Source organism: Astyanax mexicanus, chromosome 21 (assembly GCF_023375975.1).
Source record: "Astyanax mexicanus isolate ESR-SI-001 chromosome 21, AstMex3_surface, whole genome shotgun sequence".
NCBI classification, from domain to species: Eukaryota; Metazoa; Chordata; class Actinopteri; order Characiformes; family Acestrorhamphidae; genus Astyanax; species Astyanax mexicanus.
The window spans coordinates 9,242,002-9,268,572 of NC_064428.1; the positions used below are offsets into that span (position 1 = coordinate 9,242,002).

General features: G+C 36.0%; 1 pseudogene; it reads left to right on the forward strand.

Annotated features, from left to right (window-relative positions):
• Positions 1-1,488: 1,488 nt before the first annotated feature.
• LOC111188820 (exosome complex exonuclease RRP44-like) lies at positions 1,489-26,126 on the forward strand (annotated as a pseudogene).
• The last annotated feature ends 445 nt before the right edge of the window (positions 26,127-26,571 follow it).

A 26,571-nucleotide genomic window follows, 5' to 3' on the forward strand; every position in this document is an offset into this window, starting at 1 on the left:
TTTACACTTTAATATACATTAGAAGCACCTAAAATAGTGTTTATTTTGTATTTATTTTACACTTTAATATACATTAGAAGCACATAAATTAGTGCTTCTTTTGTATTTATTTTACACTTTAATATACATTAGAAGCACCTAAAATAGTGCTTCTTTTGTATTTTACACTTTAATATACATTAGAAGCACCTAAAATAGTGCTTCTTTTGTATTTATTTTACACTTAAATATACATTAGAAGCACATAAAATAGTGCTTATTTTGTATTGTACACTTAAGTATACATTAGAAGCACCTAAAAGTGCTTCTTTTGTATTGTTACACTTTAATATACATTAGAAGCACCTAAAATAGTGCTTCTTTTGTATTTATTTTACACTTTAATATACATTAGAAGCACCTAAAATAGTGCTTCTTTTGTATTTATTTTACACTTTAATATACATTAGAAGCACCTAAAATAGTGCTTCTTTTGTATTTTACACTTTAATATACATTAGAAGCACCTAAAATAGTGCTTCTTTTGTATTTATTTTACACTTAAATATACATTAGAAGCACATAAAATAGTGCTTATTTTGTATTGTACACTTAAGTATACATTAGAAGCACCTAAAAGTGCTTCTTTTGTATTGTTACACTTTAATATACATTAGAAGCACCTAAAATAGTGCTCCTTTTGTATTTTTACACTTTAATATAAATTAGAAGCACCTAAAATAGTGTTTATTTTGTATTTATTTTACACTTTAATATACATTAGAAGCACATAAATTAGTGCTTCTTTTGTATTTTACACTTTAATATACATTAGAAGCACATAAAATAGTGCTTATTTTGTATTTTACACTTAAGTATACATAAGAAGCACCTAAAAGTGCTTCTTTTGTAGTTTTACACTTTAATATACATTAGAAGCACCTAAATAGTGCTCCTTTTGTATTTTTATACTTCAATATGCATCAGAAGCACCTAAAATAGTGCTCCTTTTGTATTTTTACACTTAAATATACATTTGAAGCACCTAAATAGTGCTTCTTTTGTATTTTACACTTACATATACATCAGAAGAACCTAAAATAGTGCTTCTTTTGTTTTTTTACACTTTAATATACATTAGAAGCACCTAAGTGCTTCTTTTGTGTTTTACACTTACATATACATCAGAAGAACCTAAAATAGTGCTTCTTTTGTTTTTTTTACACTTTAATATACATTAGAAGCACCTAAAATAGTGCTTCTTTTGTTTTTTTACACTTTAATATACATTAGAAGCACCTAAAATAGTGCTTCTTTTGTATTTTGCACTTTAATATACATTAGGGCAGCACGGTTCGACACGGTAGGACATTTCGAAAGAACACCGGCTGCGGGGGGTTGTAGCAGCCCGGACGTGTTTTGTGGTTGCTCCGGCCGGATACACGTGTGTATAGGAGTGTGTTTGTGTGTATTGGTGTGCGTATTTATCTGTATTAGCGGGGTTAAATCATGCTGAAGTCTAAGACCTTTGTGAAGAAGACGCGCTCGGGCGGGGTGCTGAAGATCGTGCGGGACCATTATCTGCGGGATGACATCTGGTGCGGGAGTGAGGTGTGCGTGGAGTGCGGGGACGGAGCTCCTGTGCTGCTGCGGGACTGCCAGATAGACAGCGACCTGTGTAACTTACTTATTGACACGACCTCCTCCCAGATACTAATGTAGTCCTGCACCAGGTAAACCACCCTCTATACCAAACACACACACACACACACACACACACACACACACACACACACACACACACTACCTCCTCCCAGATACTAATGTAGTCCTGCACCAGGTAAACCACCCTCTATACCAAACACACACACACACACACACACACACACACACACACACTACCTCCTCCCAGATACTAATGTAGTCATGCACCAGGTAAACCACCCTCTATACCACACACACACACACAAACACAATCTCACCAATGTAGTCTCAAAACCTAAATGACCAATTAGTACTTTTGGCAGTGTGCCAAGTCCTGCTGGAAAATGAAATCTTTCACATCACCATAAAAGTTAACAGTCAACAGAGGGAAGCATGAAGTGCTGTAAGATTTTGTGGGAAAACACTGCACTGACTTTGTATTTGATAAAACACAGTGGATCAACACCAGCAGATGACATGTCTCTCCAAACCATCACTGATCATCAGTAAATTTTACATTTTATTTGTAAATGAAGGGAGCAGAGTCTGGAGGAAGAGTGGAGAGACACACAGTTCAAGCTGCTTGAGGTCTAGGCTACGTTTACATTAAATGTTTTGCTCAGTGTGGCTCAGATCTGATTTTTTCATGGCTGTGTGAACGTGCTAAATCCTTTTTTTAAATTTTTTTTTATCAGATTTGAATCACTTTCATATGTGGTCCTAAATCAGAAATCTGATTCATGGACATTCGACATAAATGTGAACGGTCAAATCAGAATTCATGTGTCTTTTTGCTTTTACGCATAAGAATTAGCGCTACGTGCTTCTCTCTCGTACCCACCCATCTCTCGGTGCTAACTCATCCATTTCCCTTTTATAAAGCTACGAGTCGTCTCTCTAATATGAGGGTTTTTGTTGTTGGTGAAGAAGGCGACGTTTATACAGGTATCAATGTGCGCATGTGAGAAGTTTCAGGGACAGATTCGTTCACATTACACACAGATACAGATCACTTACATTTGTGAATGTGAACCGTCAAGATAGCCAAATCTGATCTGAACAAAAAAATCTGATTTGATCAATGTGGCTTGTAATGGGAACGTAGTCTTAGTAGGAAGTTTCCACAATCAGTGATGGTTCAACTGTGCTATAGGCAAGGATGATGTTTCTATGTTTTTTGGTACGCAGACACATCACAATATGCAGATCAGTCAGTCAATAATACCGTCCCTCTTCTGGGGCCTCATGTACTAAGACTTGCGTGGACTTCCTACTAAAATGTTCCGTACGCTCAGATCTGAAAAGTTCCGTACGCACAAAAAAATCCGGATTTATCAAACCGTGCGTAGGCAGAATTCCATGTACTTTCTCTTAGTACATCACAATCAACTTGAAATCAAGCGCAAATGCACGAAAGCATCACACTTGCCACGACTCCTCCCTCAATTACGCAGAGTATAATGTTATATTATTAATAATATTATTATTATTATTAATAATAATAATAATAATAATAATAATAATAATAATAATATATACGCATAGCGTATAATTACCCATGTTTTAAGTTTTATTATTCTAAGATAAATGCTTTCATTTAAATGCTTTAAATGAGTTGCCTACCAAAAAGACACACGTCACGCACTCAGCTTGTTTTCTTATACTCTTATCCTCTTGGAAATCTAAAACTGCTTATAAGCCAGTCATCGTCATGGGCCAAAAAAACATAATGGTCACGGAAAATACGCGCTCAATGAATTCGGCCATTAGCAGTATTTTCCAGTAATGCCAACGCTGCATCTCCAACAACTCCAGCGCAAACCTAATCTAGGCTAAGTGGAAACACGTTAAACGATTATTTCTGTAAGACAATGAAACTGTCTGATTAATTTACTTTATTTTACCCAATAATGCTTACTTCAATGTTTGCATAAAGAATATCTTAATAGTTGTAATTTCAATGCATCGCCTCTAAGTGTCGCCAAATGACAAAAACACAATACATACGCACAAAAAAAAGGCGTACGCCCAAAACAAAACTTCCGTGGGGGAACGCACTTTCACACGTTCAAGTCAAATTTAGTACATCAGACCGTGAGCGTGAAATATGGCGTACGCAATGTTTTTGTGCGTACGCACCTTTAGTACATGAGGCCCCTGGTGTCCAACTATCTGCTGCAGCTCAGCCAATCAGATCTCCCCCCTGCCCCACCCCTAAACCCATACATCACCCAGTGCCCCTCTCAAATTATGCCTCTCATTTTTTTAGCCTTTTTCAATTTTGAGCTGAGGGTGGAGTCACAAAAAAATCACAGGGTTTAGTGCCCCTTTAAGACATCAAAGCTATACAGGAGCAAATGTGGAAATACATTGTAAAAATGTGGTTAAACAGACTAGAATCTATTTTAGAAGCTTAAGAGATGTTTCAAGAACCTTATAATATATATAATATATGAATTCTCCAGTTTTACTTTACAACTTCTTCCAAGAGCCTCTGAATCCTGTGTCGATTCTTTAAACTGTTCAACATAAAACTGTTTCTTTATACCCAAACATCTTGTATATCAAATCATCTTGTTGAAAATATCATATTTAGGAGTATTTATTGAACAATTTTAAAAGAAATCCAAAAGCCAGATGTTTCAAAAGGGCTTGGGTCCAGCGCAGTTTTCTGATTTACCTCCTCTGACACACCTACCAAACCCGGCAATTACCAGAGAGTTGAACCAGGTGCTCCAGAGCTGGAAAATGCCAGAATTCTTCAGGAATTCAGCCCTCCAGGCCTGGAGTTCCCTGACACTGTTGTGTGGCATTGAGCTAACAATCTATTTGTTTATATGGAATTGAAAATTAATTCATTTAAATGGCCTAATTTGGGGATATCTGTTTAATCACAATCACATGGTCTGTTCTGTCCTCACAGATCGTTATAATTGACGATCCTTTAATCAGGAACGTGATCACCTGTGAACCACTTACAAACTACAATTAGATGTTTAGAATCTGATAGGTCTACCTTTGTTTACACTAAAATGTTGTGGACATTCCTACATATGTAATTCTTACCCCACAATACTTGAGATTTGAACAAATTCTAACAAACCCTAAAACTCTCCCTGAACTATGAAAATAAATTAATTCTGCAACATTCACAAAAGATGTATAAAAATGATCTAGCGTTTCTTTTGCAACATTCTTTCTCTTTATGCTTTTCACAAACTTGCTTAAACATTGTCACACTATTGACTAAACTGCTGTCTAGTTGCTGAAAACATACAATTACAGTAAATAAAAAAATGAACAGAAGTCACGTTATATCAGTGTTTCTCAACCCTGTTCCTGCATATTCTACTGCATATTAACACTGTTCTGTATATTCTAGAGCTTTCTCTCTTTAAAGGCATTTAATAAAGTGGTGGTATGATGTGTCTAATACACTGCTGATATACATAATGATTGATCTATGGTCGATAGGGAGCTAAGGGACACCTCCTGACCCTCCTCTGCGCTCCGCAAAACCAGCAACCTGATTGGCTGTTTCTCCTGAAAGGCAGGACTTTCTCCTTTAACCGGCACCACGATTGGTTAAGAGACACACAGCTGTCTCCTCAATAATAAAGTTTTTAAAATTTTAATATAATACGGGAAGTTTACGGGAAAATACTAATACGGGAGGACGGCGGGAAAGAGGAGTAAAATACGGTAGTATCCCGGCCAAAACAGGAGGCTTGACAGGTATGTGGGTCAGCCAGACGTGACTCTTCCTGTAGCAGTTTTCTCCAGTTTCCAAGAGTCTTTTAAAGGTGTAGGAAACAGTCCTCACCACTCTCTCTGGCTTCATCTGTAATTTCTCTAAAGAAAAGAGTTCTACTTTTAATAGTTACAGAGTTCTCTGTGTTTATCTGTGTCTTTTTCTAGTTATTATGATGATGAAAGCGTGAAAATGCTGTGTGTAAATGTGTAAATGTGGCAGTAGAGAGTAACAGCAGCAACACCATCTGTTCCAGCTTTACTGCTTTAATACAGACTAAGGCTTTGGAAATTCAACGTTTTTGCATCCATTTAAAAGCTCAGTTTATTTTCATTGCTACAGCCCAAGTATATAACAGTAAGAGTATAATCTGACTACATTTTCGTCTGTTTCATTCAGGGAGACGTTTATCGAGCGGGAGCAGGGAGAGATCGCCAACGACCGCAACGATCGGGCCATCCGTGTGGCGGCTAAACGGTACACAGATCACCTGAGTAAAGCCCCGAATGTAGGAGAGCTGAAGGTTGTGCTGCTGACCAACGTCCGAGCCAACAAGGAGAAAGCTGAGCAGAGCGGCCTGCTGGCCTACAGATGTATGTGCTGTATATTGCACTTGAATTTACCTGAATGGGTGAACAGTTGGATGATATAATGGAATAATAGTGGGATGGATGGATGGATGGATGGATAGTTAAATTGATAGATGGATGAAGAGTTGTATGATGTAATGGAATAATAGTGGGAGTGATGGATAGTTAAATTGACAGGTGGATGAACAGTTGTACGATTCAGTGAGATGATTAGCTGGATAAACGAATAGTGAGATGAATTGGAAGATGGTTGCTTCACTAGGGTGGAAATACTTGTGGATGGATAGTAGGATGATTGGATGGATGGATAAAAGACTGGCTAATGGAATGACAAATAAATATCTATAAAGGGATAGAAGGAAGTGTAGATGGATAGTTGAATAAATGTATGTGTGACTAGGTAGTGGGATGGACAGTAGAATGGATGTATAGTTAATTGGACGGATGGTGTGACTGGGCAGTGGATTGGATAGTGGGATGGATAGATGAATGGATAGTGGGATTAGTGGATTAATGAATGGATGCATAGTAGGGGTGTCACGATTTCGATATTTCACCGAAATCGGTCAAAATGAGGTCATGGTCTCGAGCCTCGAAGTCAAAAAGAGGAACGACGATCCCTCCCTGTAAGCTACGCAAGCACGCGGGCGAGCACTATGCAAATAGATAGATAGATAGATAGATAGATAGATAGATAGATAGATAGATAGATAGATAGATAGATAGATAGATAGATAGATAGATAGATAGATAGATAGATAGATAGATAGATAGATAGATAGATAGATAGATAGATAGATAGATAGATACTTTATTGATCCCCGGGGGAAATTCTTGATGGCGCTGCATGCTACGCAAAAAGTCTTGAAGTCTTATTTTTCATGTTTAACTGTTATAATAGGATATAGTTAATTTAGTTACGGCTCTAATCGTTCTATTATTTTGTACGTGACTGCTCCTGTATTTTTTTTATTATTTATTTTGTTATGTTGCACATTGCTGTTTTAATAGTGCACACTGCTGTTACCAAAAAAGCCACTAGATGGCATTACGTTTATCTTAATTAAATAATTAAAATTTGACCATTAGTGCCTAATGTGGTGTATTACAGATCACTTTAATCACTTTGCATCACTTATATCAAGCCCACCTTTTGAAGTAAGATATTGTTAATTTGATTAATCAAACCAATGACTGACCATAAATTAATCCAAAACTGACATAGGCCAGAAAGAAAATCGAGAATCGAATTGTGACCCTAAAATCGGAAATAAAATAAAATCGAGGATTTAGAGAATCGTGACACCCCTAATACACAGTTGGATGGCTGGATGGACAAGTAGTGAGATCATTTTAACAGGTGGGTGAAGGATGGCTGGGTGGGATGGATAAGTTGGATGGACAGATGGATGCCTGACTAGATAGTGAAAGGGGTTCAAAGTGGGATAATTGGATGAATGGATTTGTGACAGTGTATTGGGATGGATGGTCAGAAGAATGGATGAAAGGCTGTGAGGATGGATACAGGGATAGAGTAGTGTATAGTGAGATGGACAAATGCATCAATAGTAAGTAATAGTAAGATGTATAGATAATTAGATGGATGTATGGATATCTATTGGGGTGGACAGAAAGATGGATGGATTGCAATTGTAAAGGATGAATAGATGCATGTATATTTGGATTAATGAATGAATGGATGGATAGTTGGATAAACAGATGAATCAGTAGGGTTTTATGGATGTGTTTGTGTGCAGGTGAGGAGTACATTAAGAGCCTGATTGGTAATCCTGAGCTGGTGGACAGTCTGGCACTGGCGTCTGATGATCAGGTGAGATCAGCAGTGATGAACCCTTTTCTCCCTGTAAGATTCCTCCTGTTTAAACTCACATTTTCCTAATAATCTTCCTGCAGAATGATATAACGGGCAGTAAGCTGATGTTCCCAGAACACCTGCCGCTGTCCAGAATCCAGGCGGGCATTAAGAGCGGCACTTTCCTGCAGGGCTCTTTCCGCGCCAACCGAGAACAACCTGGAGGCCACGGTCTTCATCCATGGGGAAGGAGAGGACAGCACTGAGGTACGATGTATATGTCTGAGTATACAGCTCTGGAAGAAAATATTAGATCAGTTAAAAATGATGAGTTTCTTTGATTTAACCTAATTGAAAACCTCTGGAATATAATCAAGAGGAAGATGGATGATCACAAGCCATCAACTGAACTGCTTGAATTTTTGCACCAGGAGTAAAGGCATAAAGTTATCCAAAAGCAGTGTGTAAGACTGGTGGAGCAGAACATGCCAAGATGCATGAAAACTGTGATTAAAAACCAGGGTTATTCCACCGAATATTAATTTCTGAACTCTTAAATTCTTTATAAATATGAACTTGTTTTCTTTGCATTATTTGAGGTCTGAAAGCTCTGCATCTTTTTTGTTATTTCAGCCATTTCTCATTTTCTGCAAATAAATGCTCTAAACGACAATATATTTATTTAGAATTTGGGAGAAGTGTTGTCTGTAGTTTATAGAATAAAAAACAATGTTCATTTAACTCAAATATAAACCTATAAATAGCAAAATCAGAGAAACTGATTTAGAAACTGAAGTGGTCTCTTCATTTTTTCCAGAGCTGTATGTGGGTACCCCTTTAAATGAATGCAGCATTCAGCTACTTTTGATTGCACCCATTGGTGACATAGATGTGCAAAGGCACGAATAGCTTGTCCAATCCCTGTAAAGAACTATTGACCATGCCTAATGTTTGTTACTAATGCAGTGTTTGCTTTAGGGCTGTAACTAATGATTATTTTGGTAGTCGACTAATCTGACGATAATTTTTTCGATTAGTAATTTGTAAGACTATAAGGCACACTTAAAATCCTTTAATTTCCCCCAAAATCTTCAGTACACCTTATCTGGTGCACCTTATGTATGAATTGTACCAGTCAGGTTGTAAGGAGCAGTAAAGCCACTTTGCAGCTGAAGTAAAGGTAGTTTTCAGGGAAGTTTCTCCAGCACTAAGGCTGGGAGCAGCAGCATTTATCATTAGCTGCTAACCACAGCGATAGCTCTTTTGCTGTTCAGAGACGAGTATTTTGGACTGTAGTCTGCGTGTTTATTGTGTTAAAACAAGCTACAATTAATGCTGAAATTCTTAGCTTACTGTAAATAAACAGAAGCACTTTACTCACCCAAATTAACAGTTTTTCAGTCGAGAAATCTGTGTAGATTAACATCCAGCTCTCGTTTGACTTTAAAAGAAAATGTTTTATTAAAGAATTACAGTTTTGTTTACTTAGGCACTCCCCCCAGCTTCACTATTAGAAGGAAAACTTGGCGACACCCTTGCTCACTTTAAAGTAGGCATCCTTACTAATGTCACTTAATATCCCTTATAATCTGGTACACCTTATGAATGAAAATAGACCAGAAAATAGATTTTCATTAATAGTGCGCCTTATAATCCGATGCAAAAAATATGGTACTAAAGTCAAACTTACTGCTTCATTACTCCACAAGGTGGCCCTATAATCAAATGAATAAGGTAAACATGCAGTGAAAAATATACTTGGTTAAATAAAAAAAATAATAAACCCATAATTCCTGGTATTTGCTTATTTAGGATTTTTTTTATCCTCTTCAGTTACACAGAGGCTGTGAAGAATTGTAGAGAATTTTATATATAAGAATATAACACAGAATCACAGTATTGTGATATCGTATCGTGAGATGCTCTGTGATTTCCTCCCCTGTTATTAACACTGTTCTTCATCTTCATCGCCCAGGCCACCAGGCACATCTTCACTCCAGCAGACAGACGCATCCCGCGGATTCGAATCGAGACTCGACAGGCCTCCACGCTGGTGGGTCAGAGGATCATCGTGGCGATCGATGGATGGCCGAGAATTCCAGATATCCCAATGTAGGTTTACGTACGCTCAATAGTGTATAAAAGCTTCAAATTTTAGATTTTAATAAGGAATAATGCACGTTTATGTGTTAAAGTTGCTTATGTTCTATTTATCATCTATGAGACTTCTCAGATATACCATATTTTTTGCACTATAAAGCGCACTGGATTATAAGGCGCATTATGTGACACTAGTAAGGAACAGGGGTGTCGCCATGTTTCCCTTCTAATTCAGTGGGTCTCGCCGCTGGGTGTAAAGCTAAGCTAAGATAAGTAAACAAATCTGTAATAAAAAAAAAAATTTAAAAAACATTAACGCAAGCACTGGATGTTAATCTACACAGATTTCTCTGCTGAAAACCATTTATTTGGGTGAGTAAAGTGCTTTTGTTTATTTACAGTAAGCTTAGATTTCCAGATTTCTACCAAGGCTAGCCCAACAGCACTACACTGAGGAACCCTGAGTGTTCTGATAACTCAGGGTGATATTAGCTAGTGGTTCTTCCCACGTAGCTTGTTTTAACAGGGTAAACACAAAAGCTACAGCCAGAAAATACTCTCTTCTGAACGGCTAAAGAGCTAACTAGCGCTTAGTGCAGTCAGCGGCTAATGCTAATGCTGCTCCAGCAGTGCTAGCCGGGGTTAGCAGCAGGCAGATAATAATCACCTCTGAACGGTGAGAGAGCTAGCACTTAGCACGGTTAGCGGCTAATGCTAATAATGCTCCAGCCTCCAGTCTTGGTGCTGGAGAACTAAACTGAAACTCCTTTATAACACTGTACTTCAGCGGAGTGGCTTTACTGCTTCTTTCAACCTGACTGGTAAAATTCATACATAAAGCTATTTTTGATCATTTCAAGTGTGCCTTATAGTGCAAGATTATATGAACTGTTTTTGATTTATTTAATTATTTTAATTATATATAATATAATTATATTTTAATTATATATATATATATATATATATATATATATATATATACATATATATATATATATATATACATACATACATACATACATACATACATACATACATACATATATATATATATATATATATATATATATATATATATATATATATATATATATATATATATATATATATATATATATGTCAATTGTGTGCATTGCTAAGATGTCCAGTTTAAAAATAAGGTTCATAAATAATCTTTTTTTTTTTTTTTTTTTTTTTTTTTTGCTAAAGAAATCCCTGAATTGTCTTTCTGAACACCAATATTATTGTAAAACTGGATTATAGCTGCTCTACAAGTGCAACATCAATATAATGATAAACAGTTAATGTATAAGCATGTGCTTAGAGCGATGAGTCTATTCCTCAGAAATGAACATAAGTGATGTCGTTTCAGGCTTCTCTGACGTACGCCGAAGCTCAGATGAGAATCGATGATGCCAGCATGAACGATGACATCACCGAGAGCCTGCAGGGGCTGAACAAGCTAGCCAAGATCTTAAAGGCGCAGCGAATCGAGAAAAGGTAACAGCTGCCAGTTTAATAGATCATCTGGAGGACTTTAATATACAGCTCTGGAAGAAAATAAGAGAGCACTTAAAAATGATGAGTTTCTTTGATTTAACCAGATTGAAAACCTCTGGAATATAATCAAGAGGAAGATAAATGATCACAAGCCGTCAAACCAAGCTGAACTGCTTGAATTTTTGCACCAGGAGTAAAGGCATAACGTTATCCAAAAGCAATGTGTAAGACTGGTGGAGGAGAACATGATGCCAAGATGCATGAAAACTGTGATTAAAAACCAGGGTTATTCCACCAAATATTGATTTCTGAACTCTTAAAACTTCATGAATATGAACTTGTTTTCTTTGCATTATTTGAGGTCTGAAAGCTCTGCATCTTTTTTGTTATTTCAGCCATTTCTCATTTTCTGCAAATAAATGCTCTAAATGACAATATTATTATTTGGAATTTGGGAGAAATGTTGTCTGTAGTTTTCTTAATATCATGCTGGCCAAATGCCAAAAAAGCAAAACATTGAGCACATAATTTAGTTGAATCTTTAAGTAAAAAATTATTTAAATTAATTTTCTGCATTTTATACATTGTCTCTATATATTTTAAGAACAATCACTTAAAAGACATAACATATAAAAAGACCCATTAAATTTGAATATGACATTTTAATAATCTTTTAAATTAAGTAAATAGACTGATTTATACACTGCTCAAAAAAATAAAGGGAACACTCAAATAACACATCCTAGATCTGAATGAATGAAATATTCTCATTGAATACTTTGTTCTGTACAAAGTTGAAAATCACACAAAAATCATCAATGGAAATCAAATTTATTAACCAATGGAGGCCTGGATTTGGAGCCACACACAAAATTAAAGTGAAAAAACACACTACAGGCTGATCCAACTTTAATGTAATGTCCTTAAAACAAGTCAAAATGAGGCTCAGTATTGTGTGTGGCCTACACGTGCCTGTATGACCTCCCTACAACGCCTGGGCATGCTCCTGATGAGGTGGCGGATGGTCTCCTGAGGGATCTCCTCCCAGACCTGGACTAAAGCATCCGCCAACTCCTGGACAGTCTGTGGTGCAATGTGACGTTGGTGGATGGAGCGAGACATGATGTCCCAGATGTGCTCAATCGGATTCAGGTCTGGGGAACAGGCGGGCCAGTCCATAGCTTCAATGCCTTCATCTTGCAGGAACTGCTGACACACTCCAGCCACATGAGGTCTAGCATTGTCCTGCATTAGGAGGAACCCAGGGCCAACCGCACCAGCATATGGTCTCACAAGGGGTCTGAGGATCTCATCTCGGTACCTAATGGCAGTCAGGCTACCTCTGGTGAGCACATGCAGCCCGTGCAGCCCTCCAAAGAAATGCCACCCCACACCATTACTGACCCACTGCCAAACCGGTCATGCTGAAGGATGTTGCAGGCAGCAGACCGCTCTCCACGGCGTCTCCAGACTCTGTCACGTCTGTCATGTGCTCAGTGTGAACCTGCTTTCATCTGTGAAGAGCACAAGGCGCCAGTGGCGAATTTGCCAATCCTGGTGTTCTCTGGCAAATGTCAAGCGTACCGCACGGTGTTGGGCTGTGAGCACAACCCCCATCTGTGGACATCGGGCCCTCATACCATCCTCATGGAGTCGGTTTCTAACCGTTTGTGCAGACACATGCACATTTGTGGCCTGCTGGAGGTCATTTTGCAGGGCTCTGGCAGTGCTCCTCCTGTTCCTTCTTGCACAAAGGCGGAGGTAGCGGTCCTGCTGCTGGGTTGTTGCCCTCCTACGGCCTCCTCCACGTCTCCTGGTGTACTGGCCTGTCCCCTGGTAGCGCCTCCAGTCTCTGGACACTACGCTGACAGACACAGCAAACCTTCTTGCCACAGCTCGCATTGATGTGCCATCCTGAAAGAGCTGCACTACCTGAGCCACTTGTGTGGGTTGTAGAGTCCGTCTCATGCTACCACGAGTGTGAAAGCACCACCAACATTCAAAACTGACCAAAACATCAGCCAGACAGCATAGGTTCTGAGAAGTGGTCTGTGGTCCCCACCTGCAGAACCACTCCTTTATTGAGTGTGTCTTGCTAATTGCCAATAATTTCCACCTGTTGTCTATTCCATTTGCACAACAGCAGGTATAATTGATTGTCAATCAGTGTTGCTTCCTAAGTGGACAGTTTAATTTCACAGAAGTTTGATTTACTTGGAGTTTTATTGTGTTATTTGAGTGTTCCCTTTATTTTTTTGAGCAGTGTATTTTACCAGGGTGCCGTAATAATGGTGGGGGTTATTTGATTATTACTTATTGTTTATAATCAGGTTGTGTATCTCTGAAGTTAAGTTACATGCTTTCAATCAGCATGAAGGACTGTTTTGTAATGTAGTTTTATATTTCTTATTAGTTTATTATAATAATAAGAACGTGTGTATGATATAATGTTTTCTGTTGCAGGGCTCTGACTCTGTCCTCTCCAGAGGTTCGGTTCCACATGGACAGCGAGACTCACAACCCCATAGATCTTCAGACCAAAGAGCTGAAGTGAATTTTATTAGAGCATTGTTGTGAATTAGATGTTATTTTGTTACTTGGCTAAAAGATGCTATTAATTTTTTTTGTAATACTTGTATATTTGTTTTTATTTTTTTATATAATTATATTGTTATTGACCTGATAATTTTTGTAAAAAAAAAAAAAAACTCTTTTTCTCTGCTCTCTCAGAGAAACAAACTCAATGGTGGAGGAATTCATGTTGCTGGTGAATATCTCAGTGACGCAGAAGATCTATGACGAGTTCTCTGAATGTGCCCTGCTCAGAAAACACCCCTCACCCCCCGCCATCCAACTACAATATCCTCATCAAAGCTGCTAAATCCAGGGTACATGTGACGCTTATAACTCATTCTACTGTAAAAACACGACCAATACGACCAATGGGACATGGGACGAGTTACTGTATCTCAGGGGTCACTAATAGGCGGACCGCGGTCCGGGTCCGGACCCAGACGTTGTCCAATCCGGACCCAAACCGATAAACTACAGAGAAGGATTTAATTCTGACAGTGTTCATTTAAAGCGGCGGAACGTTTATCGTCTTTATGGTTTACGTGCTTTACAGCGCAGTAAACTCACAGACCAATCACGTGTGTTGTAAAATCACCAAACGCTCTCCTCTGCCAATCAGATCTGTGTAGATGCGAGAGCGCGGAGGAGCACACACAGGCGAAGCAGGTGATGAGAAGTCGGAGAATAAAGCGAGAAAAGCTAATACAGATGGTGCGCACCAGAAAAGGAAATCAAAATACTACCTTTATAAAATATACTAACAGTAATGTAACTGAGTGTTGTTAATTGTAGGAATTAAAGAGAACCAACCGAGACAAGAGTGCAAAATAGTCCACTTTACTCCACCTGATCAGAACTCCTCAGCAAGAAAAAAAAAACCTTTCTACTCCTAAAACAACCCTACCTCAAAACTAAGGCAACCCCCAGGGGACAAAAAGCATTCGCAACTTCCCACATCAGTTTTACCCACAACATAATAAAGTATGATACAGTAAAAATATTAAATTAAATAAAACTGCTGTTAAAAAAAAAAAAGCTGATATTCAGCAAACATTTCTCCATATATTGTATGATTTTATCATTCATGTAATTATCATGACAGGCAGGCCTAAATCTAATATAAATACAATTATTATAATTATAAATATAGCATTTTGAAACAAACCTGACATACAGATTCACATTAATAGACTCGATTATTAAGGGTGTTCCCATTTACTGTATGATTGTTACAGGCCTATATAAAACAATACATATTTTTGAAATATACAGGTATGTGTAATTTGTTTTGTCTTTCAGTTGTTGATGACATAAAACACTGACAGGAGTACTATAGGCTTCTTCAGTATACAGTATATAATACTGACCCATAACACAAGTTAAAAATGGCAACGGTCCGGACCTTGGCCTGGCGAAATTTTCTCTAACTGGACCATACTGAATTCTAATTAAACACCCCTGCTGTATATGGTTCCATCACTTTTGCCATGGATTTATGTGTGTGTAGGGTCTCTGTTGCGCTGTCTCTGCCTCTCTTGTGCTTACTTTTGCTCACTAGTGCTATCTCTTGCTCTGTGTCTTTTGCACTCTACCTTGAGATATAATACAGTAAGTCTGCCAGAAGTGAACCAAAACCTTTACTTCTTAAAAGACAGTGAAAGTAATGCTGCTGTTTTTGTAATTAATAAAGCACCACAAACATTTGTTTAAACAAGATGGAGAAAGATGTCTCTCTCATGGTGACAGTATGAGAATGAGATTACTCTTGTCTGCTGTTAAATAAATGCGTTTTGTGAGAATAATTATTGATTTTTGTATGTTTTGGGTACAAATTTAGAAAAAGGTATTGAAAATAACGTAGTTTAGGTGTCTGTAGTGAATTCAAAGCATCATATTGATATTGGAAATGTAAAAACAATACACAGCTAGGTCTGGGTAATGCTTTCTATGATATATTCACTGGATGCACATTTCACTGTGGATTGATGCACAAAATGCTTATTGCAAAACTTTGGAAATCCTAAGACTGTGGAGGCGAATGCTGCAGCCACTGTCAGGCCTCTTTCAAACTCCCATAATTCGCCACTTCGTCTTGCCATGAGCACGCTGGCCAGCATTCAGCCTCACTCACAAGATAACACCTCACAGCTTACACTCGATGCACATGCACATCTTCATCTCATCTCATCTTCTACTCATCTTCTTTTTCTCTTCCTCAGGATTTGGATATTCGCACAGATTCAGCGAAAGCTCTGGCGGACTCTCTGAACGAAGCCACTCTGGAGGACTTTCCTTACTTCAACACGCTGCTGCGTATCCTGGCCACCCGCTGCATGATGCAGGCTGTCTACTTCTGCTCGGGGATGGACAGCGACTTCCACCACTACGGCCTGGCCTCGCCCATCTTCACACACTTCACCTCGCCCATCAGGAGGTGAGCAGGACCTGACATGCTCTCAGAATGATGTTCTTACCTTCAGTTAGTGCTGGGTGGTATACCGGTTCATTCGGTATACCGCGTGGTGAACTTGAACCAGTATGCATTTCTCTCATACCGCCATACATTTAATGTATTTGTTAACTGGAGAAAGAAGGGAATTGTAGCTGATTTAAATACTGTAAAGCCTCTAATGGCTTCAGGGATAACCTATAGTAAATTGATATTAAACTTTTATCTAACTTGTGCAATAGAACTTTTGAGAAATATGTCTTTGAATACTTAAACATTGAGTATTTTTGGTTTGTTTATAGGGTTTATGGAACTATTTATTCAAATATTTAATTTTGTAAAGGGAGCCGTGTTAAATTTGTTAGCGTATCTATTTTTAAGGCATTTTGTTTACATTTCTCAGCTATTTTTCTGATCTTAAAGTCTGATTTCTTCCTATATTGTGTAATTTCATTCGATAAAGTAAACCCAATAGTAATAAAAGCCTAAATTAAAAGCCTTAGTTTTTTATATTATATGTACTCCTAACAGTACAGTAACTCACAAACCTATATTAAAGCCCAGTCATGCAAACAATTATAATAAAAATGCTGTGATATACCGTGAAATACTGCCAATAGAATAGGACTTTCTGGAGTACATTGTACTATATTATTTATTTATACTTTTTTGCAACAAATGTACACTGTTCTCATTTCCCATTATATATCTACTAGAGACAGATTATATCTGTCCAGTATCATTTATTTTAATTTAATCCTGGATATATTAAGCTATCTGGAAGAGTGCATTATTAGTATTATGACATTTTTGATTATTGACTTCTGTTTCAAATCTAATAAAATTCTTGTTTTTTTTTTTTATATATCAGTTAGGGGTGTGCCATGTATCATATCATATGCAGCTCATTTAGAATTAAATTTCTATTTTGTTGCAGTAGTGTATTCTTTATTTTTTTTGTTTTGTCATTTCGCCAAAAGTATTGTTATTGCAAAAACACCATGAAATATCATGATATTATTTTAGCGCCATATCGCCCACCCCTACTTTCATTCACTGCCATTAATTTTCGAACATCTAAAGCAGAGGTCACCAACTGGCGGACCGCGGTCCGTGTCCGGACCCAGACGTTGTCCGATCCGGACCCAAACCGAAACTAGAGAGAAGGATTTAATTCTGACCGTATTCATTTAAAGCGGCGGAACGTTTATTGTCTTTATGGTTTACGTGCAGCGCAGTAAGCACACAGACCAATCGCATGTGCTGTAAAATCACCAAACGCCCTCATCTGCTGTGCAGATGCGAGCGCGAGGAGCCGCGCGGAGCCACGCGGGCATTGAGACAGGCGGTGAGAAGTCGGAGAATAAAGCGAGAAAAGCTAATACAGATGGTGCGCACCAGAAAAATAAATAAAAATACTACCTTAATAAAAACATATTAACAGTAATGTAACCTAGCGGTGTTACTTGGAGGAATTAAAAAGAAACAACCGAGACAACAGTGCAAAATATTCCACTTTACTCCACCTGATCAGAACTCAGCAAGAAAAAAAACCCTCCCTCCCTCGCTCGCAGACGCGCTCTCTTTAATCCCAAAACAACCCTACCTCAAAACTAAGGCAACCCCCACGGGACAAAAAGCATTGGCAACTTCCCACATTAGTTTTACACACTACATAATAAAGTCTGATACAGTAATAATATTAAATAAAATAAAACTGCTGTTTTTTTTAAAAAAGCTGATACTTTGGTCAAGTTCAACAAACATTTCTCCACACATTGTATGATTTCTCATTCATGTAATAATCATGACAGGCAGGCGCAAATCTAATATAAATAAAATTAAATAGAATAAATAAAGCATTTTGAAACAAAGCTAACATACAGATTCACATTAATAGACTCGATAAGTTCATTTATTTAATGATAGGTTCATAATGTAATTTATTTAAATTTTAAAACAATACATATTGTTGAAATATACTAGTATGTGTATTTTGTTTTGTCTTTCAGTATACAGTATATAATACTGTATATAATACAGTATATAATACTGAATCATAACACTAAAAGTTAAAAATAGCGACGGTCCGGACCTTGGCCTGGCAAAATTTTCTCTAACTGGACCATAGTGAATTCTAGTTGAATACCCCTGATCTAAAGCCACTTCTACAGTTCTACGTCCATATAGCCATCAAACCTCTTTGAGTAAAGTAGAGCAGGTCCCCAAGCTCCGATCCACAGCTGTACTAACCAGCACTCTTCTGTTTTTCTTTTTATCATCCCTCGTTCCTTTAACTGTAGCTGTGCAACCTTTATTTTAAAGTTAATGTTTAATTTTTATCTTCTCATTTGTTTCTCATTTCTACTCAGGTACTCTGATATCATTGTGCATCGGCTGCTGGCTGTGGCCATAAACGCAGACAGCACCTACCCGGACCTGATGGACAAACACAACTACAGACACAAGATGGCCCAGTACGCCCAGAGAGCCTCGGTGGCCTTCCACACACAGGTACAGCACGACTGATATAGCATAGCAATTCCCATTATAAAACAAAATAATGAGCCTTCATTTATTATGGTATATTGGCAATAATGAAACTCTTGGAGATATGACAAATAAATAACACTATATGACACTAAATAAATAATATATATATATTTATTTATTTATTTATTTATTTGCACCAATAAAAACAATAAACACAAACTGCAAATAGCAATAAACAAAATAGTGCAGGTAGAGGCAAAAACCTAACATGGGCTTAAAAAATGCCTCTACCTAAATGATATCAAAATCTATTATAACAAATATAACATCAAAACAAACAAACAAAACAAAAAAAAATATCACAATTTAAACATGTAACAAAAAAATATATTCACAATACATTCATCAGATGATCTTTTAAACATCTTTTATAATGTTTTACAGATGTACATTTTTTTGCCAAATGATTAAAATTATTCCACAGTTTTGTCCCCCTATATCTTATTGAATACTGACCTCTACAAGAAAGAAATTTAGGAAGATGGAGATCTAAAGACTGACGGGTTGAATACTTATGTATTTCTGCATTTGTAATAAAATAATTTATAAATTGTTCTGGAAAATTTTCCTGATTCGAATAAATTTTAAAAATAAAGATACATATTTGGAATATATTAATATTATAAATAGAGAGAATTAGAAGTTTCTGAAATAAAGGAGCAGATGAAGTATTTAGATGTGATCGTGTTGCAATACGGACAAATCGTTTCTGAAGAACCAGAATTTTACTAAGACTAGTAGAATATGTACTCCCCCAAACTATATTACAATATGAAAGATATGGATAAATAAGACTATAATAAAGAGTAAGAAGACATTTTGTGTTAACCAGATAACTAACCCTCCTTATTATACCAATAGATTTATTTATTTTTCTACTAACCCAGTCTATTTGCTCTTTCCAACTTAAGTTTTCATCAATAATGATTCCCAAAAACACCATAGATTCAATTGTAATTTTTGATAAGCTTTTAGAATACATTTTTCTTCCACTAAAAATTATATAATTTGACTTTTTTATATTTAAAACAAGTTTATTTAATTTAAACCAGGTTACATAAGCAGCTAAACCAGTATTTGCATCCTTAATCAATGTATCAAAATTTGAATGGCTATTTATTAGAGTTACATCATCTGCAAACATTATTGGGGAAAAATATGAAACATTAGACAAGTCATTAATATAAATAAGAAATAACAATGGTCCTAGAATAGAACCCTGTGGAACACCACAAAGCAATTCAGCTCTACTAGAATAACAACCATTTACACAAACAAACTGCCTTCTATCTGAGATATAGCTTTTTAAAAGATTATATGTAGTATCCTGAAAACCATATTTATGTAACTTTTCTAATAATATATGATGGTTAACTGTATCAAATGCCTTTGAAAGGTCTAAAAAAATACTACAAACAAATTTACTTTTTTCTAGTGCAGAGGTAATTTTGTCAGTCAGATGAAGCAGAGCCATATAAGTAGAATGATGTTTCCGAAAACCATACTGATGTTTGTAAAAAACTGAATTAGAATCTAAATGAAAAATAATCCTTTTATATATTATTTTTTCTAATATTTTTGAAAAACATGGCAAAATTGATATAGGTCTATAATTGTTAAAACAACATGGGTTATCTGCTTTAAACATTGGAATAACTTTGGCAACTTTTAAATCTGATGGCACAATACCAGTTTTTAAAGATAATGAAAAAATATAAGCTAGTGGCTGCAATATTTCATGCTTCACCTGTTTAACAAGAAATGCAGAAATATTGTCATGACCAGCTGAAGATATCTTTAATTCATCAATTATATCACTTATTTCTTGGATATCAACAGATTTAAAAGAAGATATAACAGGAAAAGTTCTGGTTATAAAGTCCAGTGGGTTACCATAACAATAGGGAATGTTATTTACTAATTCACAACCAATATTTGGAAAAAAACTGTTAAAATGATTAGCAATATCAGATGGATTATTGAAATGATTTTCACCATCTGACATAACTGATGGTACCTCTATAGCAGCTTTCTTCCTTTGTAACATCTGATTTATCACTTTCCATGTTGCTTTAGTATCTTGTGAATTAATCATAATTTTTTTTACTGAAATATTTCTTTTTCGCATATCTAATAAAATGAGTATACTTGTTTCTATAGTTTTTATAAGTACTATGTGTTAAAGGAGTAGGATTTACAACATATTTTCTATACAAACCATTTTTTTTCCTCAGCATCCTTAGTAAATCTTTAGTAAACCAAGGCTTATTAAAATCATTACTGTTTTTCTTAGTAGAAGTACAAATTGGAAAACATTCATCAAAACTAAAACTAATCACATTCATAAACTTTTGATATGCAAATTCAACATTGTTTTCATAATATAAATCACACCATGATGTACTAGTGAGCATGTTCCTAAATTTACAAATGTTTGACTTACTCATAATTCGTTTATTAATATTGTTCTTAGTATCTTTAACTTTAATAGAATTAACTAAAGAACACTGAAATATCGGAAAATGGTCTGATAGATCTGCCAACAAAACCCCAGATTTAATTCCTTCATTAAGAGAATTTGTTAAAATATTATCTATCAAGGTTGCTGAATTTTCGTTAACTCGTGTGGATTTATAAATAAGAGGAAAAAAATAATTTGAATAGAGAACACTAAGAAAATCCTCTACTTGAGTATCTAATTTATTTTTTAAAAGATTTATGTTGAAATCCCCTAATATATAACAAATTTTGCCTTCTACATTAATCAAGTCAAGTGACCTCGACAAACTTTCATTGAAATCTTTGATAGCTATATCAGGTGGTCTATAAATAGCACCAATAATTACATTTTTCCCATTAAAAGCATCTAAAAGTTCCAAAAAAACAGATTCCGCCTCAAACCCATCTGACTTTAAATTAAGATCATTCCTAATTTTAAATTCATAATTGTCATGAATGAACAGAGATACTCCACCTCCAGACCTATTATCTGTAATATAATGCATATAATTATAACTAGGAAATTTAAAAATATCTTTAAGATCCTGAGTAAGCCATGTTTCTGATAAAGCAATAACCGAAAATTTGTGTTTAAGCGAAGATAAGTAGTGAATAAATTTATCATAGTTACTAGAAAGACTCCTTATATTCAGATGAAAAGTAGAAAATACCCTAGAGGACATAGAAAAACATAAATCATTAAATTGTATTTCATTATAAAAACTGCAGAGATTAGAAACATCAACTGATGAAAAAAAATTTAAATCTGGATCAAGATTCAAAGTATAAGAATCAGTTGTAGCATGATCAAAAGGTTCAAAGATCTGATTTTCAAAGTCACATTTACAGTTCATAATTAAAAATTATGATATAAATATGTAAATTAAAAAAGTTACTGTCAATATTTAGTGAAGAATCAGTAAGCTAATTTCTTCTTTTTTGCTGTGATGGATTTTGAGGTGGATGGACAATGAGTCTGTCATATCTCAAGTATGCAATGTCACCTCTTTCTCGAGCTGCCTTCATTTCTGGAACCAGTCCTTTTCTTTGCGACCAGTGTGAATGTTTCTTTTGCTAAAAACAGTAAAAAATAGTACTCTGATGTGATAATTAGGGCTGGGTGATGCAGCACGATATTTCAGGGTATAATATCGTTCTTGTTATTAGAAAATGTTGGCGATATTATTTCATATGGTACGATATGGAACACACTCTGGGATTAAAAAAATATTCCATGTTCACTTCCAAGTTATGAAAGTTAAGAATGTTTTTTTTATTTTTTTTACCTTATTCTGTAAAGTTGTCTGTTTTTGGAGATACAAGGTTTTAACATGGCCATGTCAATCACAAGCTTGAAATTATGCATTTCATGCATTTAATCTTCATTATCTTATCTTCAAATGTCTTTCAGCTTTTCTTCAAGAACAGAGGAATCCTAAATGAAGAAGGCTTCATTCTCTTTGTGAGGAAGAACGCCACCATCATCCTCATCCCCAAGTTTGGCCTGGAGGGAACGGTGTTCTTCGAGAACAAAGACAACAAAAACCTGGACCACGGCTCAACTTTGACACTGAGGTTGTTACTGAGCACCAGTCCTGGCCTTGTTTTAAACTGAATGTCTTTAATTGTTCATTAATATGGTCAATATTAATCTGTTACATGTTATTTTTATACATTATAACATTATGGATGCAGTAATGATGTGATATCAGTATCACCTACACTGATCATGTTAGTATGATATTTAGCTGCTTAAGCATTTTAGTCTCTTAGCATAACTGTGGAGGACACAAATCCAGTTTAGTTAGTCAGTTTAGGATCCCATACTTTGGGGAATAATAAAAACATTGACTTTAATTTTGTATTTGGCCTATAAGCATACACGCAATGGAGAAAAGTAATTGGACACCTGCTCATTTATTGTTTCCTCAGAAATCATTGCTGTGAGGATTTGATTGCATTCTTCTACAAAAAGCATAAATGAGGTCACCTTTTTTGACCCAGGATGATCAACACCCCCTACCTCACTTATCCTTACGTTCCCAACATCATCCCAATATATACAGCTCTGGAAATTAAGAGACCACTTCAGTTTCTGAATCAGTTTCTCTGATTTTGCTATTTATAAGTATATGTTTGAGTAAAATGAACATTGTTGTTTTATTCTATAAACTACAAACAACATTTCTCCCAAAGTACAAATAAAAATGTTGTCATGGATGAAATGGAATGAGAAATGGATGAAATAAAACAAAAAAAAGAGGCAGAGCTTTCAGACCTCAAATAATGCAAAGAAAACAAGTTCATATTCATAAAGTTTTAAGAGTTCAGAAATCAATATTTGGTGGAATAACCCTGGTTTTAATCACAGTTTTCATGCATCTTGGTATGTTCTCCTCCACCAGTCTTACACACTGCTTTTGGATAACTATAAAACTCAAGCAGTTCAGTTTGGTTTGATGGCTTGTGATCATCCATCTTCCTCTTGATTATTTTCCAGAGGTTTTCAGTTTAGTAAAATCAAAGAAACTCATCATTTTTAAGTGGTATCTCATTTTTTCACAGAGCTGTATTATATTGGTATTGGATAGAGCTTCATCATTCCAGAGAATACAGTTATTCCACTGCTCCATAGTGTTCCTCAATGCTGGGGGGATGTATATTCCTCCATAGCCTATGCTTGGCATTAGGCATGGTACCAATAGGTTCATGTAGGTTTTCTGATAGACCAGCCATGTATGCTTGTGCATTTGCACATCTATGTCAGCAATAGATGAAGCTTAAAGTAGATGAATGCATTTTAATTAGATGGGGTGTGTCCACGAACATATCTGGTGGTTTTGCTCCTCCTTTATATAACTGAATGCTTTTTATTTTAAATCATTATTCTTTCCAGGGACCAACGCTGGCCGTGGAGGATCAGCACACCTTCCACATATTTGACAAAGTCAAAGTGACCATCAGTCTGGACGCCTCCAATATCCAGCACCAGAAGATCAGGATGGCCCTGGTGGAGCCAGTGGTACGTTTTTCTCTCTCTGTCTTTCCCTCACTTTAGATAAACAAATAGAGTACAGTGTAGAGGTTTCAGACACCTACACATACAGGTGCATCTCAATTACTCTACTTTATTAGAGTACAGTAGAGCAAATTACTTTATTTCAGTAATTTAGTTCAAAATGTGTAATTTTATATAGATTTATTACACACGGAGTGATCTATTTTTTCAATCTTTTAAGCGTTTATTTATTTTACTGTTGATGATTATTGCTTACTGCCAATAAAAAACAAAAAATCAGTGTCTCAGAAATTTAGAATATTATATAAGACCAATCGGTACTTTTGGCAGTGTGGGCAGTGTGCCAAGTCCTGCTGGAAAATGAAATCCGCTTCTATAAAAAAGTTGTCAGCAGAGGAAATATATATACAGTATGTTATATGATTTGATATAACACTGTGGACCAATGCATAATGAGTTTCACATTTTGAACTGAACTACTGAAATAAATTACTTATAATAATATATATAGGTGCATACATTTTACTATAAAAACTCCAGATCCCATTAGAACAGATGCAGTTTAACATAAATACAGTGTAAAAAAAAAAAAAGTTCTCAATTTGATTCAAATCAAACTAGGTATTGATATGGTGAAAATTATAAATAATACTAGAGATTTGCAGATGTTTAAACACAATAAACTACTGCTAAATAACAAACATCTACCGCCCAGATAAGCAGGTTTACCATGGCTAATTTTAAGTGACTGATCCAAGTCAGAAGCAGGCAGGGGAAACCTGCACTCTAAGGGTGCTGTTGGATTCTGGCATGGAGGCAGAATTTGGCACAACATCTGGAAATACAATCTGCTGAAATTACCACATTCTACAGAGCAGTCTTTTTAAAAAAACTAAAACTAAACCATATTTTATCCAATAATAGCTGAAATGTGTATCTGCATCTCACCGCTATCAGAGAAACACTGCTGCTGCTACAGCTCAGCCAACCAGCTCTCCCTCCTGCCCCGCCCTTAAACCCATACATCACCCAGTGCCCCTCCCAAATTTTTCCTCCCGTCCTTTAGCCTTTTTCAAATTTGATTTGAGGGTGGAGTCAGCAAAAATCTGTGGTTTTAGTGTTCCTTTAAGTAACTAAACTAACCCTATGGTGTTTCTCTTCCAGATCCCTGGCGTCAGTGTGGCGTTACCAGAACCAGGACCAGAAGCAAAGAAACCCAAACTGGATCGCTGAGCTCAGCAGAAGCTGTCCGACACTGCCATCTTAGTTTCTTTTATTTTCATGTTCATTTTTAGAAAATGAATGTAATATTCTTTTGAATGTGTGGCTATAGCTTGTGTAAACGATAGGGATTGTTGTTAAATATCAATTATGGATGTTTTTGTGACTTCCTAAAAACAAAAAAGACAAAACTCTAGACATGCACGGTCTTTTGGATGCATTGAAGTACAGACTTAAAGGACAGTCTCATTTTATCCTATGAAATGCTCCACTTGAAAAGCACAAATGCAGGACTTTGTACAAAACTATACAAAAAATAATCCATACATCATATAATAATGGAAACACTTCAATAAAACGATTTTAAGCTAAAACACAGTTCTCGTCATTTTCTTCAGATTGTGTTTTGTGTTTAATACTCAGAAACTGGTTTAGAAATTTAAATGGTTTAATCCTGTGAGGAACACTGATAAAGGACCAGAGCACTGATGATTCACCACACAAAGAAAAAATTATAATGGTGTAGAAACGAGGAGGTGGTTATAATATTTGGATATTATTTTTTTTTTGCAAATCAATAAAAAAATTGATTATGTAGCGAACTCAGCGGTTTAATACCTGGTGCTAATTGAGATGTTTAAATATTTTTAATTGGGCGCCAGTTATTAAATTAATTAAATTAGATTAATTAATCATATTAATTAATAACACAAGACATCTCAAGGTGTGGCTTCTACAGGTGACAGGAATTCTCATAACCAAGTTATCCAGAAAACACTGAAATCACAGGTTTAGTAATATAAAAAGTATTTTATTAAA